General features: G+C 41.0%; 1 protein-coding gene across 1 annotated transcript in view; it reads right to left on the reverse strand.

Annotated features, from left to right (window-relative positions):
* Positions 1-251, reverse strand: part of LOC139475747 (sphingomyelin phosphodiesterase-like) — a 29,531-nt gene extending 29,280 nt beyond the window's left edge. Inside the window, exon 1 of the mRNA XM_071258948.1 lies at positions 186-251. The gene's annotated coding sequence lies outside the window, so the exon portion shown is untranslated. The remainder of the gene's footprint in view (positions 1-185) is intronic.
* Between the last annotated feature and the right edge of the window lie 10,541 nt (positions 252-10,792).

A 10,792-nucleotide genomic window follows, 5' to 3' on the forward strand; every position in this document is an offset into this window, starting at 1 on the left:
CAGTCACAGGATATAGTGCGTCTATCTTTAAACCTGACCTCACACAACACAAACCTGACCCTACTACTAGGCGAGTAGCTGTTTGTTGCAAAACAAGCATAATGACTTTCGCTACATGATTATTGTCATATAAAAACAACCTAATAAACTTAATCCAAACGACATTGCAGTTTCTTTCCACTCACAGACAGCTTTTCCTCAAAGTAAACGCTCCCTGCTAACACTTCGTGCCTGCCGCCATATTGTTTTGGTCACATGACTGTCACGAGGATATCAAATGTCAGTTGATTTGAACACTGAGCGTGCTCAGCGCAGTTGCACGAGTTCAAATCTCAGCTGTCTTGGGGACAATCATTTAATGATCTATTTTGTCTTTGTCAGTTATTTCCTCTTACTTCGTAATAATAAACCATTCCAGTGTCTTGTTGTCTATTTCATATGGGAGGATTTATTTATCCGCCAGCACACAGTCAGCAATCTAACCCACTCAGCCGCCGAGGCTTCCACAAAAATGAACGTTCGACAACTGTAGATTACATGTAGATGACGTACTTCGTGTACCCCTCTGAGAGGTGTAAATTGGCACGTGTTCACACGGCTCCCATGGCCGAAAGCTATGAATACAAACTGCCATTTAGAAAGTGGTCAAATGGAACAAATTTTATGTTTGGGATAACACTTCCTTTCTAAGTGGCATTATGTATTCAATCAACGGATTGTCTGGTCCAGACTCGAATTTTCATAAACCACCTCCATATATATGCGAATATTGCTATGCGCATTAAACAACAAACAAATAAAAGTAAACTAATAATCAACCAAGATGACGCCTTGCATTAGAGAGACAAGGAATATATAAAGAATGACCACACGCTTCTCGTTCTGTAAACTACCGGTAGTTATGTTATCTAGCCAATCGGTAATCGAGGAACCGCTATATCTAAATCAATAAAACATAATTACGTTTCAGAGTCACAGTCGATCTGTTACGACGCATGTCCTGCTTGCACTTGAATTCTGATACCAAACATGCCGTACTCGGTTGCAATAAAGGGCTCAACATTTGCTCGACCATTTCGTTCAAATCTCCCGCACCCATGCTTGCCGTAAAAGACGACTATGCTTTTCCTAAGGGCCGACTAACGGGATCTGGTGGCCAGACTCGTTGACTTGGTTGATGCATGTCATATCGTACCCCTATTATATAGATCGATGCTCAAGGTGTCAGTCACTAGATTGTCTGGTCCAGACTCAATTATTTACAGACCGCCGTCATAAAGCTGGAATATTGCTGAGTGCGGCGTTAAACAACAAACAAACAAAATCAAATCTCCTGTCTACTTAAGGGACTTTTTGCCTCCGTGACTTCTCAATTCGTATGTCCAATCTGACAAATAAATGATCGACCAACGTTTGAAAACATTTCGCATTAATCTCTTTTTGAGTGAGCGATTGCAGGTCTACCAAAGAAAACCACCAGAGCTGAGATATGTACAGTTGTTTTAAACTTAACTTGCTGTGCTTGGTGACATTGGAAGTGTGGCTATTTCAATTTTAAGTGTGTACATATTCCATAGTATGGTAGTTCTCTATTGGTGTTCTTTGGTAGGCCTGTATTGTTTCGGGTTCAATGCCCCGCTTTGAACATCATTTGTGTTCTTTAACGGGGCGATAGCTAAAGTTGGAAGGTTCAATTACGGGATCAACGTCAGGGTCTTGGGGTCGAACCATCAACCATTGGGCGTTAAAACCAACTCCACGATACGGAAACATATACACTTATCATCACAGAACATGCCAGGAACGTATGCTCGCTGGTTCGAATACTAGATTCGTCCTCACAATGTATTCAACACCATACCTTATATGGTTTCACCATTAATTCTCGGATGCGTTACTCATTGCTGGTTGGTTTGGTTGGTGTGTTGTTTAACACCGCACTCAGCAATATTCAAGCTATATGACGGCGGCCTGTAAATAACCGTTAGTCGCCCCTTAGGAAAAGCCTAGTCGTCTTTAACGGCAAGCATGGGTTGCTGAAAACCTATTCTACCCCGGATCTTCACGGGTCCCAGTCGTCTGAGGCGCCGCGATTCGCTGTGCAGAGTTGCGTCCCTTGGACACGCCAGAAACCTCAGTCTGATTGTGGGTTTGAATCCCGGTTCGCCCCGATTATGTTTCTAGGTTTGTCAGCACAATCCCCGTGCTCGTGGGTTTCACCGAAGTGGTGGACGTCTGAGACCTGCATCACTTCGGGCTTTCCTCCCACATTACGCTCACGGTCACGGCGTGATGTAACCTGAATACTGGTAGAGGCGGCGTTAAACCCAACTCACTCACTCACTCATTGAGTTAAATGAATCAATTGGAAGGACCTTTATAGACAACTTCGTCATGTCCCGATATCGTTTCAGTTCCACGGTTAAGCCAATAAATCCATTTCTCTCATTTACCGTTAACAACTATGACTAAGAATCGGCCACCATGTCACATGTATCAATGGTTCACCGTTAGAAATACAACAAAGTAGCGTGTAAATCAAACGGTACTTTTCATCAACATTATGTAACCATTTTTCTCATTGTTTGCCCAGGAGCGCGTGTGGCCCAGTCGTCTAAGGCGCCGCGATTCGCTGTGCAGAGTTGCGTCCCTTGGACCCGCCAGAAACCTATGATTGTGGGTTCGAATCCCGGTTCGCCCCAATTATGTTTGTAGGTTTGTCAGCACCATACCCGTGGGTTTCACCGAAGTGGTAAACGTCTAAGACCTGCATCTTAAACTTCTAAGACCTGCATCACTTCGGGCTTTTCCCCCACTTTAAGCTGACGCGCCTCGATATAACTGGAATACCGTTAAAAGCGGCGTTAAACCCAACTCACTCACTCATTGCCCAATACATTCAGTATGCGAGACTCGACATTTCGAGATCAGGATTTTATTGAATGCAAGAAGCTACGTATCCCGTGAGTCCGACAATGGCTTCAAACAGAAGAAAGGACACGAGTAACAGTAGACTGTACAGGTATATTGAGACGTGATGTCGACTCCGGAACTGGAATACTGCAACCGGTTGTCGTAACTTGTTTGCGTTTTCAAAAACCGTCAGGTTAAATCCAGATCTTTGAGACGGGGAGTTATAATCCAGATCCGGAATATGTGACCCTTCCCATGGGAACAGGTAGAACTGGTACCGGTGTATGCCTCTAGGTGGCGCTGGGGGATGATAATCTGGAAGCGGATCAGTGTATAAATTAGAGTATGTACACTAACATCGTCTGGCATTCAGCAAGAGTCCTATATTCTCCGAGAGTGTTTCCGTATCGTACAAGGCCTATATGAGGAAAATATGGTATCATGTAAATTTTAATTGGCAAGTATAACAATATTTTCTGTTCATGACATGCGACACTTACGATGCGGAAACACGGGTAGTAATCTCTTTATGACTTAAATAATCGACGTTGAAGCTAACCCGTGAAGATCCGGGCTAGAATAGGTCTTCATGCTTGCCGTAAAAGGCGACTATGCTTGTCGTAAGAGGCGATTAAGGGGATCGGATGGTTGGGCTCGCCGACTTGGTTGATGAATGTCATCGTATCCCATTTGCGTAGATCGATGCTCATGATATCAATCACTGCATGGATTGTCTGGTCCAGACTCGATTATTTATAGACCGCCGTCATACAGCTGGAATATTGCTGAGTACGGCGTTAAACAACAAACAAACAAACAAACCTTAATGTCACTCAGACTTTGTAAATCCAATGTAGTGTACATGATTCGAAGCCATGGTTGTGTACAGAAACTCACACACATTTAGAACCACCTTCCTTACATAATGGGAAACTTCAGACAAACGTTTCTTAATCTAAGGAGAGGGACGGTGGGCAAGCCTTGTGCTTAAAGCTTTCATGCCGAAGATCCGGGTTCGATTTCCCACATGGGTACAATGTGTGAAGCCCATTTATGGCGTTCCCCCACTGTTATTGTTGGAATATTGCTAAAAGCGGGGGGTAAAAATGCCCATGAACAAATTACATTGTAAGCATTATATATATATATATATTGTCGTATTATGAATTATAATCACAGGCGTATGTGTCATATATCTTTATAATTACAAGGAAACCTCAACTCATAGACTGAAGCGGTTTTGTACATATGTCGAGTAACCTAAAGTTTCAGAAAGGCACATTGCCTATACGTGACCATAGTGTCGATATGATATCTGCCGGGACGATACAGTTGCATCGTCTTAAACGATATATCGAGACAATGGCGTTCGAGTGAGCGAGTGAGTATGGTTTTACGCCGCTTCACACATTGTACCCATGTCGGGTATCGAACCCGGGTCTTCGGCGTTACGAACGAACGCTTCAACCACTAGGCTACCCGACCGCCCCCAATGGCGTTCGAGTTAACAAGTCTTCACTGTAAGTAAGGAAGCAAAACTGGACTTACATGAACACATGTTAGTAAATTAAAATAGTGTGTACAAGTCACACTTTTAGTTGGGTTTCATGTGGCAGCATCACTTCGGGCTTTCATCCCACATTAAGCTGACACGCCGCGATATAACTGGAATATTGTTAAAAGCGGCGTTAAACCCAACTCACTCACTCACTCATGTGGCAGACGAGTCATTTAGGTTTGGTACGAGGTTTCACTTGAATGAAATCACCCCCAGAAGAAAACATTAACCGTTTTTTCACGAACCAGGCAGTCGACTTACTGAGCATATTTCTCTCCGGAACCAATACACCTTTGATCTGCAAAATATGCAAACAATATTTTAAATTATTGATGTTTTACGTGATGAATTATGAAGATATCTACACGAATCGACGGATATTACAGTCGTCATATGTACACCCCATGCTGGCCATAAAAGGCTATTCAGATTGTCGTAAGAGATCGGGTGGTCAGGCTCGCTGACTTGGTTGATGCGTGTGTTATCGTATACCAATTGCGTGGATCGATGCTCATGATGTCAGTCACTGGATTGTCTGGTCCAGATTCTATTATTTACATAAAGCTGGAATATTGCCGAGTGCGGCGTTAAACAACACACAAACAAAAAATGTAAAAAGCGCGAGTTGAATTTCCAGTAAAGGAAGCGGACCTAAATGCCCTTAACATGTCTTTTCAGAGATCTGATTTTAATGATGAATGCCGCCATAAAAATATCCTATTTTCACGCGGAGCGGGAGAGATAAATACCCACTTCATGAGCCGACATCAGGTTTTTGGGTGTGAAAATTCAAATATTCGGTTGTTTTCTGAAGGCGTAAGACATATAAGATATAGTGTATAAACTAGGTGGTAATTAGTTAAAAAACTATCCACCTGAACGTAAGTTTTGTTAATGGAATAAACAATCGCTAAACTTCGCCCCGATACCTCTCTCGGCCAAATCTCCTTAAATATCAGATTTAAATGATATTGATGAAATACTTTTAAAAATAAATAAATAAAAAAAATAATGATAGTTTAAAAGCAAGATTTTGTGAGTGTGTGACAGTTGCGTAGAAACCATGTGAATAGCATGATTTGCACACCTAGTGGAAACCTAGGTTTGTACAGGGTAGTCAAGCTCCATTCCAGAAAAAACCACAGGTCTTTGTTTCGTTGCTGATATATTTCCAGATAAATTAATATCAGAAAAAGATAATTACTAGAGGATCGTGATTTTCTGACACAATGACCTGAGGAAAAAATTGGTCAACTTAATCCTAAGCAATGCGGTCTGGTTACAGTTTACAATTTGCACATCATTAGCACAAGTCTTAGGAAACTTACGCCAGTCACAATGGCAACGTAATGTAGAATGTGCTCCATGGTTACGTCGGGCGGTGCGCAGGGGAAAGGTGCGTCAGGGTCAATCATGATCAACAGGTAAGGCTGGTTCTACAAGGGAAAACCAACAAAGAAAAATGAATGATCGTCTTCTATATCTACAGCTGATTCTAACATTGTTTTAGGCACTGTTTTAACATTTTTACCAGCAACTTATAAACCTTGTTTTCTGTTTCAGATAGCAATAGGCCATAAACTTAATTGTTGTTTGGTTGTTTTTTCTTTAAAAAATGAATAGTTTTCAAAAGCATTTTTTTCTGAAAGCAGGGACAAATTATATATGAGATTTGGATACATGCATGTAATTAAGTATGATGCCAACAAGCTAGCAAGTGAGTGAGTGAATATGGTTTTACGCCGCTTTTAGCAATATTCCAGCAATATCACGGCGGGGGACACCAGAAATGGGCTTCAAACATTGTACCCATGTCGGGAATCGAACCCGGATCTTCGGCGTGACGAGCGAACGCTTTAACCACTAGGCTACCCGACCGCCCCACAAGCTAGCAAGAAATTCGTGAAGATCCGCGTAAGAATAGGCCTTCATGCTTGTCGAAAAAGGTGACTATGCTTGAGGCTCGCTTACTTGACTGATGCATGTCATCGTATCCTAATTGTGTTAATCGTGCTCGTGATGTCAATCACTGGAATTTTGGATATAGTATTCATAACTTGTGATTTATAATATTTTCAATAAAACTAAAACACAAAATGGACTGAGGGGTATAGTTTCTTCTGCTCAGTATATATTTTTCATTAAAATGACAATTCTTAGCTTCAATAAATTGAATTCTTGGTGAATTTCGACGTGCATTAGGATTGAGTCCAAGTTTTAAATACAGATTAAAATGAAAAATGGGCAAAGTGTAAAGCCTAGTATATATCTATCACGAACACGATAATACTTTAATACCTCTTTTGCATCCACATAGCACACTTCGGGGACGTCCATGGCGTCATCACGAGAAACAACGTCATTACATTGTAGTCTTCGACCCCCGAACGATACGACCAGTTTTGTAGGGGCGGGAAGATCACACAGCTCGTTATCTTGGAAGCACTGATCCCGGGGGTGAGGCGACACGCTGACATTCTGCAGGCACCCTCGGGGTAGGAATAGCGTCAGTATTAGAACACGGAGGAAGCGACACCGAATAGACAGTATCAAGACCCCAACATCCAGTCGCGCTAACATTTGGTAGTGACATGCTAATTGTAAGTGACAAATAAACGCAAACGCTTTGGTCCAAATTGGTGTCTTTCACGATCAGCCGATTCCTTCCCTGTTCAGTTACCTCCCTTTGATAATTCCGCACCGACTGTGTTATAGGTCTTCCTTTCTGTGCGAGTATGTGGTGACTTTACAGGAAGTATGTTCAATGGTCAGGCCCACTATAAAAAAACCTGTGTTGACGGAAGCTGACCCCCCGGCGCAAAAACCCTGCGGTGACCCCACGTGGTGAAACTGACCAAGGGGCTTTGATGAATAGACCAAACAGTCATGTTTGTTACAACTATGACTGTTAAAGACATGTTTGTGGTTTCCAAGGTGGTCCTTTGGTATCAGCATTAATCAGAGCATGAATAATAAATTTTGTCGATGCGTGTTATAGTACGGCAGCAAAAAGTAATACGTCGGGGTACACCGAATATTGGCTTCACACCAATGTGGGGAGTCGAACCCCCTACCTTTGCATGACCAGCGAGCGTTTTACCAATGGGTTTAGTGTTGGTGACGTTATTTAGATATATATGTTCTAAAGCGACGTCTAGACATATATTTTACACACGAAGGAATACATACAGTAAACTACGTTTATAACGAAAACGCTTATAACGAACTGACGGATATAACGAACTTACTTTTTTGTCCCGAGTATTTGCTGTAGTTATGCTGTATATATGCTTATAACGAACTACGGTTATAACGAACTAAAATTAGTGGTCCCTTTGAGTTCGTTATAACCGTAGTTTACTGTACACAGAAAACACAACTGAATCAATTTGTACATAGCTAGGTTCTCTATGAATGAGCAAATTAATGTATGTATTTTGTTGGGTTTTTTTTGTTGAACCCCGCAATCGGCAATATTCAATTGCACGTAATATGACGGCAACTGTAAATAATGGTGTCTGGACAAAACAAACCACTAAGTGATATTAGGATCCATGTCGAAGCCTGACTACCCGGCGGAGCTTTGGCCCCGTTTCACAAAGCGACCGTCGCGATACGACTGTCGTGAGTCTATGTTAAAGTTAGGTGTTAGCCGTAGCGCTACGATCGCTTTGTAAACGGGGCCTGTGATTCGGTCATCTCTTTCGACTGGCATGTGTGGCTGGGAATCTACTTTTGATAGGGATATGTTTTTTTCCATGCTACACAAAACTGATTCTCATATGTCAAGTGTATATTAAAATATATAGAGATTATTATACAAGCATATGTGTTACACTGATTTTACGAAACGAGTGTTAGAATTTTTGTATTTCCCGAGCGAGAGCGCGGTTAATACAAGCATTCCTTCACAAAACCAGTGTAACACACATGCGAGTATAATAATTTCTTTATTTGCCATTAATTCTTCATTATCTTTTAGCCCCCTTTAGCCCCGATCACGACTGCCATCTTAGAAAAAACACAATTGTCGAAAAACATCAACAATCTTCAGCTATGACGTCATTCCGACCTTACGTCACAATAAGATTCGAAGGACGCCAACAATGCCGTCCACAAGACGTAAACAATACACTGGTGCGCGTGAAGTGTTATTTGCAGGAGTGCACATGCGATTTTTATGATCTAGGTTATTTCTGACCTTATAAATGACATATCTGATTATCCCTATCAAAATGTGAGTAGTATAGGTAAACGCAATGGTAGATGGATTGGTAATGGTTCCAAAGATGTTGTTAGATGTGTTGACTATAAACTGAAAGACATAATTATATCTAAACACAGGTCCATGCTCAAAGCGCTACACCATTATTACGTCGGTCAATGTATCAACGTCCACTCAATAAACATTCTCAGCTCCCTGGGCAGTATACAACCCAAGCTGCCTCTGATGCGTCTAAAGGTTAACAACCACATTGTCATCTCATCCTACCGGGTACCCATTCACTAATGGGCAAAAGGAGGCACATTTCGAACAAAGTCCCCCGATTATGTTTCGAGATTTGTCAGCACCATACCCGTGCTCGTGGGTTTCACCGAAGTGGTAAACGTCTGAGACCTGCATCACTTCGGGCTTTCCTCCCACATTAAGCTGACACGCCTTGATATAACTGGAACACTGTTAAAAGCGGTGTTAAACCCAACTCACTCACTCACTCACTCGAACAAAGTCACCTGCCCAAACTGGTGTGTGAGTTTTGTTTTACAGAGCTTTTAGCAATATACCGGCAATATCACGGCGGGGTCACACCAGAAATGGGCTTCACATATTGTACTTATGTGGGGAATCGAATGTGACGAGCGAACGTCTTAACCACTAGGCTATCCCACCTCCCCCTGCCCAAAGAGACACCGCATATGTTGCATGTGCTTCAGTGTGCGACAGGACCCTAGGAACTCTCAGGAGCTGCTGAAGGGGCACCCATTCAACTACTCTCCGCGATCATAACTTGACCTGATTTGTGACGTGTGAGCTTTGCACCAAAGGACATACAGATACAGTAAACTACAGACAGTGTTATAACGAACTCAAAGGGACCACTAATTTTAGTTCGTTGTAGCCGTGGTTCGTTATATACATATATACAGCATAACTACAGCAAATAGTCGGGACAAAAAAGTAAGTTCGTTATATCCGTCAGTTCGTTATAAGAGTGTTCGTTATAACCGTAGTTTACTGTAAATGTAAACATATACCAATGTGAGTGAACATGAGAAGATTAATATTCTAGTTGAAGGGTACCTTACATTCATTAGCTACCTAGCTATAGCTAAGGCCTTATATATGAACGAAAAGAGTAATCGAATACTAGTATTCGGATAGATATACAGCAAACTATGGTTATAACGAACTCAAAAGGACCACTAAATTTAGTTCGTTATAACCGTAGTTCGTTATAAGCACATTTACAGCATATATATAGCACATAGACGGGACCAAAAACAGTTCGTTATATCCGTCAGTTCGTTATACGCGTGTTCGTTATAAACGTAGTTTACTGTATAAACATATGGATGTACAGTATATTATGTTTTGCGTATTTACATGTAGCCAAATAGATGGGAATATATATATATATATATATATATATATATATATATATATATATATATATATATATATATATATATATATATATATATATCGTCTTATAAAGACATATATTTATTAAGTAATAAGTGATGAAATACTATATATATTAATGAAATATGAAATCCATATTTTACTCAAGTGAAAAAAACATTATTCTGGAACTACTTTCAGTCTGTGTCAATATCACTGTGGTTGTAATAGTGAAATACTGAAGATCTGTAAGAAAATAAATAGTAATACATACTTACGTCATTAGGCAAGGTGAACGTTGATACGTGAAGCAAATCGATAGAACAAAATCCACGTTAATAACAACCAACTGATGTTGTCAAATCCTATTATCTGGCCATTTATGCTTCAAAGTATACGCACAAGCTCATAGAAGAATGCCATACATGCATATGGCAGAATGTTGGGGTATTAGCCTTTAGTTTCGCAACCAACTTGAGACTAAATGAAAGTCCAGATAATCCGCACAGGATTATTGGCAGGGTATTAGTGATTAACTCACTACGCAGGGTATTGCTCAGAAAAAGGCTCAGGAACTCCATTAGATGGTAACCTGTCGTGAAATGGAAAATTGTACAGCTAGCAGTGTTAATGAAAACCGTTATGTGAAGGAATAGATAACTGGAACCTAGACAATTGTACTAGGAGTAGATCTTGAC

Source organism: Haliotis cracherodii, unplaced genomic scaffold (assembly GCF_022045235.1).
Source record: "Haliotis cracherodii isolate W230 unplaced genomic scaffold, xgHalCrac1.p SCAF_1, whole genome shotgun sequence".
Lineage (NCBI taxonomy): Eukaryota > Metazoa > Mollusca > Gastropoda > Lepetellida > Haliotidae > Haliotis > Haliotis cracherodii.